Genomic DNA, 10403 nt, shown 5'->3' on the forward strand with positions numbered 1-10403 from the left:
CCACTGCTATGACAACTCAACATTCCTACCTGCACTTAAAGCAACAGCTATGTGAAAATATACTAAGCCCAGCATCCAGGTTGCCCTGCTCCATAGACAGTGTCTAGAGGGATGTCAGCAACAGTCGGGGAGAATACATTGGAAAATGCATTATTTGGGGGGGCTGCACATTACTGCCAAATGAAGCTGTCTTTTAGAAATTATACATGGGGCAAAACTGAGTATGTGGTGAGACTTGTGGCTTCTAGGGCCACGTCAAATTATTTACAAAATCCTCACTCCAAAAGTATTTACAATATCACTAAAGAACATGACAAAGGTTATCCCTGGCCTGGTTGTTCAGTTAAAACAATGTTCGGCCAAGCTGAAAAAGTCTTCGCTGTTGGGCTACTAACAGGATCAATACATATACATAGAGGGCTAGAAAATGAAAATATATGCGATACCCCCCCACTGGTGCACAGACTGGTACACAAGTGCAAACCAGCATGACAATCAACAACTATAGAGGGAAACCTAGGGAAAGAGTGAGAAAGAAGTGGAACTGAAACCACAGGGACCTTCTGTGGGAGTGGGAATACTCTGATGGAGGGTAACACAAACAATATTATGGACTAAAAACAATATTATGGACTAAATAGTAATTAATGCTATATAACGAGTGAAGGACTGCAATTTTATTAATGACACGGAGGCTCCTATTATGCAATCTCTTTCTTTATTACTCCCTCAGCAGCAAAGAATGAGGGCAAAAAACTTTTGACTGAAAGAGTTAACCAAATCCAACCAACAAACATGAATCTGCCTAGAGATAGGCCAGCCAATGAACAGGTCTCTTCAGCATCAAAGGGAGTGCAATCCTGTAGAACTTCCTCTTTCTTTGCTGCTCCCTCATCGGACAGTTAAGTATATTTTTCTCCTCATATATATATATATATATATTTAATATATTTAATATTCTGCTTTTATGTTATTGCTATTATTTTTTCTGTCGATTGTTACCTGTTTCCTTTGTGTTGCGCTGTTCTTTTAGTCCGTTTTATCGGCGTTTACTTTTTATTTTATTTTTCCTCTCGGATTCTTTCTGTGTTTCCCTGCTGCCGTTTCCCGTACCTTTCGTGTGTTCTTCCGTGCCGCCTTCTTCTCCTTATTGCGGTTCCTTTCGGCTGTTAGCCGCGTTATCGGCTATTTCAGCCGGCAGCTCTGGCTGCCGCGCATGCGCATTTACGCACGCGGCGGCCATCTTTTGTCAGCTCCGTTTATTCCACTCGTGTTTCGCGGGCTTTTGGCGATATCTACGGTCGGTGAGCTGTCTTACCGGTCTTCCTGCTCTCCTCCCTGCGTTACCTTGGGTTAATCAACCCTCGTTTTGTCTATTTTTTGTTTTTCTTTCAGTTTACTTATTGTTCCTTGCTGGTCTTACCTGTTTGGCTCAGCATGGATCCTCATAGGGAATCTGTAGCTCCTTCAGTGGAGTCTGGTGCAGCCATTATCAATCAGCCTGAGGATTCTCATCCTCTGTCATCAGAGGATTTTCAGTGTATGTTAGATGCCACTATGTCGCATTCTATTTCCAAGGCTTTATCTTCAGTTATGGGTGTTATGTCCCATTCCATAGGCCATTCTATACAGCAAGCTTTGCTGCAGGCTCCTTTAGCTGCACCCACTGTTTCTACTGTTACAGCCCCAGTGCCTTCAGGCAAGAAGGCCCTGCGTAAATCTAAACATATAACATCACTCCCTAGTGACAGTCATACATCTGTCAAGATGGACAAGGGTTATACTCCTGTCTCAGAGAGCGCTGGTGCACCGCGCAAAAGAGTCACTGGCCGGACAAAAGCGGCCAGAAATTGGAAACGGGCTAAAGCTCAATTGGATTCGTCAGCATCTGACGAGAGTGATGGAGATTTAGATTCCTATAGAGAATCGGAATCAGATATGTCTGCTGATGAGGACTCTCCTGGGCCCTCTTTTTCCTCTCCTGGGGATGAAGCAGACTCGGCCCCTATGGCCGCTGGGGAAGATTTTGGTGTCAAAGACCCTCAGGGTACTCCCCTCTTTGACCCTGATGATTTACGCCACCCACGGTCAGCTGAATGGGACCCTCCTGCCCACATTGCTCGGTACTTGGCACTTCGAGTGCGCAAACCCCTCTCCAAGGAGACTAGGCGCAAACTTAGGGCCGAATGCCCTCGTCCACTGGTGCCGGATGGTGTCTGCAAAACTCCTGAGGTTGACCCTCAGATTATTCAGTTCTTATCTAAGACCGGCTGGAAACCCAGGAAGGGTTTGGAATTTTCCCTGCGTAATTGTCAGGACAAGCTTTTAGATACCCTTGGTCCTGTTACCAAGTTGTTTGAATTATTGGAAGCTGGCAAAGCTTCTCCGGCTGCTTTCAATTTTGACGAGGCCCTGGGTTGGCTTCAGCGCCTGGTCTGCTTGACGGGCAATGCTAATTCGGCTCTCTGTGCCGAACGGCGCAAATCCATCTTAATCAAAATTGAGCCTAAACTGGTGAACATGGCTACTAAAGAACCTGGCCAGGCAGCTAACGGCCTCTTATTTGGCGATTCCTTTGTTAAGGATGTTGGCTCATTTGTTAAAACCTTTACGGCCTTAGACAAGGCTCAATCCTCCATGAAACGGGTTTTTGCCCCTAAGGTTTTCGCAGGGGCTGGACGAAGCAGGGGCCGTTCGTCCGGCCGTGGTACCAGGTTTCACGGGACCTACAGAGGCTCCTTCACACAGCGCCAAGCCTTTGCCGAGCAGCGGCCCACTCCCTTCTTCCCGTCACGAGGGAGACCTGCCTCCTCTCGAGGTTCCCGAGGATTCACCGCTTCCAGACGTCCTTACGGTAAGTACCTTGTTCCCTTCCTATCCTCCTCTAGTGGGTGGTCGTCTAGCTCATTTTTATCAGGCCTGGGCTTCCATTACTTCCGACGCATGGGTATTAAACACTATCAGGGGTTACCAGATAGAACTTACGGCTTTGCCTCTCCAGACTCGCATTCCTCTCACTGCTCAATTTCAATTTCCTCAAAGTCTCCTGATTTCTCAAGAGATTCAATCTCTTTCAAACAAAGGTGCCATTCTCAGCGTTCCCAGGGACACTCCAGGTTTTGTCAGTACGCTCTTCCTCGTACCGAAGAAGGGAGGAGGCGTCCGTCCGGTCATCAATCTGCGTCCTCTCAACGCTTTTGTCGTATACCGTCATTTCAAAATGGAGGGTATTCATTGCCTCAGAGACCTGCTGTTGCCGGAGGACTGGATGGTGAAGCTGGACCTTCAGGACGCCTATTTCACCGTTCCTATCGCTCTGGAACATCAGGACCTTTTGCAGTTCCTTTGGGAGGATCGGAAATGGAGATTTACGTGCCTGCCATTCGGCCTCTCGTCAGCCCCGTGGTGCTTCACCAAGGTCATGAAACCGGTGGTGGCGTTTCTTCGTTCCCGAGGTGTTCGTCTGATCATTTACCTGGACGACATGCTCCTCATGGCTCAGTCTCCTCTGGTCCTTCAAACTCACCTCGACTGGACTCTACACCTCCTTCAGTCGCTCGGTTTCTTGATCAATTGGGACAAATCCTGTCTTACTCCTTCTCAATCAATCGAATTTCTGGGTTTCCAGGTGGACTCCATTCATCAGTCCCTTTGCCTTCCTCAGCCGAAAATAATGGCGATCAAGAAGGAAATCAGGAAGTTGCTACGTCTCGAGGTCATAACCATTCGTCAGATCGCACGGATGATAGGTCTATTATCCTCCTCCATCCAGGCCATATTCCCGGGCCCCCTTCACTACAGAGCTCTTCAAAGGCTAAGAAATTCCGCGCTCTCTTCTACTCGTTCTTACGAAACTTGCATATCTCTCGACGAAGAATCCAGAGACGAACTGACCTGGTGGTTGTCCCACATGGAAGCATGGAACGGCAGGGCCATTTTTGGCACCGTTCCGGAGGTGTCCATAGAATCGGATGCCAGCTTACACGGTTGGGGAGCGCATTGCGGAACCGTATCTACAGGTGGCAGATGGTCCACAGAGGAGTCTTTCCTTCATATCAACTGCCTAGAACTCTTGGCAGGATCTTTTGCCATCCGCAGTCTTGCTCCCACTGGAGCCTCTTGCTCCATTCTACTCAAGATGGACAACGTAGCAGCGGTACGTTATATCAATCACCTGGGTGGCACGAAATCCAAGACGCTAGCTTGTCTCGCCAGGGATTTTTGGAAATACTGCCTTCTTCATGGGATTTCAGTCACTGCCGTTCATATTCCCGGCCTATCCAATTACACAGCGGATTGGAACTCGCGCTTCCTCAGGGACTCCGGGGACTGGCGTCTTCATCCATCCGTCTTCCTCAAGCTCCAACATCTGTGGGGACCGATGGTTCTGGATTTATTCGCGTCTCGTCTCAACACCCAACTACCGAGGTTTTTCAGCTGGAGACCGGATCCCGACGCGTTGGCCACAGACGCTTTTCTCCAACCATGGCCTCAGGCTCTGCTTTATGCGTTCCCTCCTTTCAACATGATTGCAAGGGCGATTTTGCAGATGCTTCGCTTTCAGACGTCATTAGTGCTGGTGACGCCACTGTGGAAGTCCCAACCTTGGTTTCCCAGACTTCTAGAAACGTCGGTGGACTTCCCCAGGATCCTTCCTCTCTTTCAGGATCTCTTGCTCGACCCGGATCTTCGTCCTCACGACCTGATTCTTCAGGGCAAGCTCCAGCTGATAGCATGGCACATTTCAGGGGTCCCTGGTCTGTCGAGGGAGTTTCACAACAGACTCTCCTCCTCCTGGCCGATGCTTGGGCCCCAGGGACTAGACGAGCCTATTCTTCAGCCTGGCGTTCCTGGTCTCGCTGGTGCCTGGACAGATCATTGGATCCCGTTTCTGCCCCTTTAAGTTCGGTTTTATCGTTTCTTACTGACCTTTTTGAAAATCAGAAAGCCTATCGTACGGTTAATTTATACCGTTCTGCTATTTCGGCGGGGCATGTTCACCTAGACGGGGTTCCGATTGGTCAGCATCCGTTGATCTGTCGTCTCCTTCGGGGTATCCGGTTGTCCAGACCCCCTTTACCCCGCTATTCTTCCACATGGGATGTTGATGTCGTCCTACGTTTTTTGGAGAACTGGTCTCCCAATCGGGCCCTTTCGCTCAAGGAATTGTCCGCTAAGCTTTTGCTCCTGTTCTGTGTATTATCTTGTAAGCGAGTTTCGGATGTCAGGGCTTTAGACTTCTTTGCCAAAGTTTATAGACCTGATGGAGTCTTATTCGATATTTCTAGGAGAACGAAGACCAACATTAAATCTGTCTTTTACCCAGCTTTTCCTCATAGACCTCTTTTATGCCCTGTTCTTTGTCTCAGGGAATATGAGCTTCGCACCCAGTCCTTACGGGATCCCTTATCTCCTCCTTTGTTCATCTCCTTCAAACCTCCGCATCACCCAGTTTCCACGTCTACTCTTTCCAGATGGCTTAAGTGGATACTTCAGCTGGCAGGCATTGATATGTCCATTTTCTCCCCTCACTCGGTTCGTGGTGCCTCGGCGTCCAAGGCATCTTCTATTGGTTGTCGTATGGAAGATATTCTCAAGGCGGCTGATTGGTCCTCAGATTCTACCTTTAAGGAATTCTACCTTCATCCTGTTCAACATTTCTCTGCACGTCTGGTAGATCAGCTTTGAAATTGCATAATAGGAGCCTCCGTGTCATTAATAAAATTCTAAGATTTTACTATTATCATGACGTAAAGTCATGATTTTATTAATGACACGGAGGCGAGTATTATTCCCTCCCTTTGTTTTTTCCCTCCCAGGGGACGTGCGAAATGTTTCCTTTTGGTTACGGTAAGGATGATGACATTTGTATTCATTTTATTATATTTCATGATGTCCCTATATTTATGTGATATCTGTGATTTATGACCTCATTTGGTATGCTGCATTACATGGTCGCTACCGTTACCTCTTTTTCTTCTTTCTAGTTTGACCTTCTCTGCATGGTTTGGTTGCCGGTGCTTCAAGATGGATTGGAGTTTGGTATCCTGTTCTTCTGTTCCTTGATTCGGTTCGCCTGGTTCTGCAAAGAAAGAGGAAGTTCTACAGGATTGCACTCCCTTTGATGCTGAAGAGACCTGTTCATTGGCTGGCCTATCTCTAGGCAGATTCATGTTTGTTGGTTGGATTTGGTTAACTCTTTCAGTCAAAAGTTTTTTGCCCTCATTCTTTGCTGCTGAGGGAGTAATAAAGAAAGAGATTGCATAATACTCGCCTCCGTGTCATTAATAAAATCATGACTTTACGTCATGATAATAGTAAAATCTTAGAATTAATACCTAAAATATTCCCGTTAAGGAAAGGTAACGTTAGGATTATATAACTAAGGTCTAAAATATTTATAGGCCTAGTGTGAAGGTACACAAATCTTCTGCTCCAACCTCAGGCAACTTAGCCACTAAATTCATGTGGCTATCAGCCCAGAAACTCCCAGCCACCAATTATTTAACAATATCAAACACTGAAAGGTAGAGTAAACCAGACAGGGTGAAACGGGCTAAACTAAAAGCTACAGAGGAATATGAGAAGAAGGTTTACTAGTTAATGCAGGAGTTTTCTGGAGAATGGTGGCTTCAACTCACCGACTTCATAAAGGACCAATCCTGGCATCCTCATATTGAATAAGTCTAATATAAAGCAGCTGATCATGTATAATGCACAGAATATGTGGCGATTACCTGTTCAGTATTCAGGGCTAGGCTTGGAGATGAAAGCCGTTGATGCTTACCTTTCATAATGCATAGTGAGTTGAAAAAAGTCTGAGGACTCAAGTTTATCATAAGAACAAGGACAGACCAAAAAAACCTGGATTACCAAAAACCCTGAAAATGAATGCAGATTGTAGCTTTGACACTGTCCATAGCATTCACAAAGCGCACAAATTGCCATACCTATGAAAGGACCGTGCTGAGGCTGCAGTTGGAAAGCGATGACATTATCAATCCTCTATATTCTACAATACTGCTTATTTGCCAAAATGTAGAAAATTGTAGCACATAAAATGAGCAGCGAAAAGGTTGGAACAGACTGCTAGCTTATATCTCTTTTCCAAATACGTTGTAAGATCTGAAGATGCGCTCAAAGGCAACAATGCATGTATTTGTCCCCATTTCACCTTAACAAGCCACTGAAACCTTGCATTTGTTCAAAGAACAGGATTTTCATTATTTCTATATGTAATGCTAAACAATTATACTGTTCAGAGCCTAGACACTGATCCTTGTATATCTTTGAATCCTTGAGGCATTATATGAAACCTGAACACGGGAAAACGGGGGGAAAAAAGGAAAAATGTGGTTTTGATGCCTGCTGTCTTTCTGACTTTTACAGCTCGCAGACCTACGAGGTGTTCAAATAGGTGGCCTGGTCGGGGCTCCGCTAGGACGGGATCCAATCATAGCGCTGGCTGCTATGTTTGCTATAAACGAATATCTCGTACTATGCAGAATGTGTAACATTTGGTGCTAACCTGCAATATAAAATATTTTGACAAAAATAACAACAAAAATCATATCTTAGCTGCCTTCCATATTACGGTGACTTCCCTGATGATTAAAAATGGATCGCTAAAAGTAAACTATACTGAAGCAAAATAGTGACAGTGATATTTGGAATAAAAGGCTAAACTATTAAAACCAAACAATAATGAAATCATTACGAGGCCAAAGAGAATTCCTCTAAATATATTAGTAAACTATATTATTAAACTCACATTTGGGTGTATATTGGCACATTAATCAAATTCTATCTCCATTTTAAGGGAGACCCCTTATTTAGAGTAAAATCTAAATCTAGTATGGAATATATTGAGCCACATTTAGCTTTCACCCCTCTTTTTCCAGCCATATCCATTGAAAGAGACCACACTACATTCTGTTTACACCAACTTTCTGTGTTACCTTAATTCATTTTCATGCAATTCTGTATTGTAATAATGAACCTACTTGGCCTGCACATTTTGCGTACCCCCCCCCCCAAAAAAAAAGTCTCCAGCAGACAACCAGCGGGGCCACTAGTGATATTGTCTCACCGCTTTCCTGTAATTTGTGACATATTTTTCTTATAAGCAAGGTCTGTCCTGGTCTGTCTTGCCACAGATGTAATCATCTAGTATATATACGTTAACCAAATAAAGCTTATGAGTAATAGGTTATTTTTTTTTTTTTTATCTTTTTGAGTAAAGCACTGAAGTAATTAATGCAATGTTTGTTTTAACATATTGTGGTGGCAAAGTTCTGACATTATATATATATATATATATATATATATATATTCAATGGCCAGCGAATGTCAACATAGTTTTTCTTAGGCAGTGAAAAACATGAGGGATAAATTAAATTCCACCACTGACTTCTGCTCCCAAACACACAAAAGCAATCTATCCGGTTTTACTTCTTTGGTAATCCGAAAATTTCCAAGATGATCATTTGCGTTTCCTGCTGTAACCATCTTTTTTTTTCTTTTCTTAGGGAATGTTAATGAAACACATCCACAAATGATTTTCCTTTGTGCTGGCTACTCTGGATCCCTCGGGGGACACTTATCACAAAGTTTACATCCGTAAAATTCCATTATTATTCTATAGAGCCTTATTTTCAAGCTTATAAAGAATCAAGCGTGAAACACAGAGGTTTTACAACATACGAAATCTTTGAGCATTCTCAGTTGGCATGGTTGGCCCCGTCATGTAAGTGATAGCTGGATGCCTACGACATTGAGTTGTTACTGGGATCCATCATGATGTTCTTTCCTAAGGTTGCAAAAAAACCATGCAAGTTACATGTTTTTTCCCCTTAAAGATTTTGTTCCATCTAGTGTGCTGAATTCTGCTCTGGAGTACCAAATAACTTCAGAGAAATAACTATTTGATCGTGAAAGCATTACCCCATTAACATTTTATTAGGAAAACCTATTCAAGCCAGCATTCATGTGACACAATTGGATGTTGTTGGCTTTGTTGCTACAGCTGCAGTGTAAGCTTCCTAAACATTTCTGTGCTCTTTTTTACGTGTTTAACCTTTTGAGTTGAAATAGAAAAGAACAGTGGATATGTCATCTACTCATCTTTTAGCATCATTAAATTGATTAATTGAAAGGGTAATGCATGCGATAGCTGATAGATTTCTTATTTTATATGCTGCTCCCCTTGCAAATACACAGGGAGATTCTGCAAATATCCATTTTCACCTCACTAGTTGGTTTTCAAGGGAATGCGTTCAACTCCACACTGCCATGTGATATACAATCTTGCCACTTATTGGCTACTTATTATATATTTTATCAGGCTTGCCCTTGCTCTCATAAAGCGTGGAGAATTGTAAGATGGGGATTGGGTGCAGCAGTAGGCGATACAATGGGAGGGGCATGGGGGCATTGGTTTTAAACCTGTACTGGGCCCCAAAATTTCTGATGGCTGCCCTGTACCTTAGTGTGTTTTAATGCTGTTGTGTAATTTTGTTTATCCTTAATGTTGTAATAACACTACAGAACCTGCTGGTGCGATAAAATGAAAATACAATATAATAATTCAATTTACATGATAATACAGCTGACAATACATCTTAGTATATTTCTCATCTTATTTCTACCTATAATTCTGCCCTGCAGTATATGGGATGTATACACTCACAGAAGGAGATAAATTACTTAATCAAGTTTATGCATCCCTCATAATAATGGGAAGCACTTTCTAGATGGTAGTCAGCCACATGTAAACCTTAGATATGATATGTGAAAAATGACCGATATGGCAGCCCTAGGAGGAAAAGTGGTTCTTTATATTAAAAATGAGCACAATAATCATACCTGGGAACTCCAGGTTCTCCGGGTCAAGACCCGAATCCTCCGGGTCACGGGTTTTTTTTTAAATGGCGGTGGTGCCCGCTGATGTCAGTGGGACCGCCCCTGACGTCGGCAGTCCTGGCCGTATACCGCAAATAGGTGGTGAATAACTTTATTAGGGGAAAAGTCATTTAAAACCTTTGTACAAAAAGTTGTACACCAACATTACATAATTACTTGATTTATTCAGTGCAAAATGTAATATTTTTAATAGCTTTCTCATTCCAGGTAATTTAAGAAATGGAAATGTTCAAGCAATGATTAAAGATTGGATCAAAAGTGTTTTTTGTCTTTAAAGTCCCTGCTATGACATGCAGTAGACAAACTGGAAGCTTGAATCTTGTGCGTCTAACCCATTTGGTGCTCAAAGTGTAGCATTATCACCTTTGTAAAATAAGCAAGATCTCATATTTATTATGGTAAACATAGTTTCTTGTTACATCCTTGATGGAGGGGTTTAACATAGTATCATGCCTATAAAAACAGGTGCTTGTAACTACCCT

Source organism: Spea bombifrons, chromosome 4 (assembly GCF_027358695.1).
Source record: "Spea bombifrons isolate aSpeBom1 chromosome 4, aSpeBom1.2.pri, whole genome shotgun sequence".
NCBI classification, from domain to species: domain Eukaryota; kingdom Metazoa; phylum Chordata; class Amphibia; order Anura; family Pelobatidae; genus Spea; species Spea bombifrons.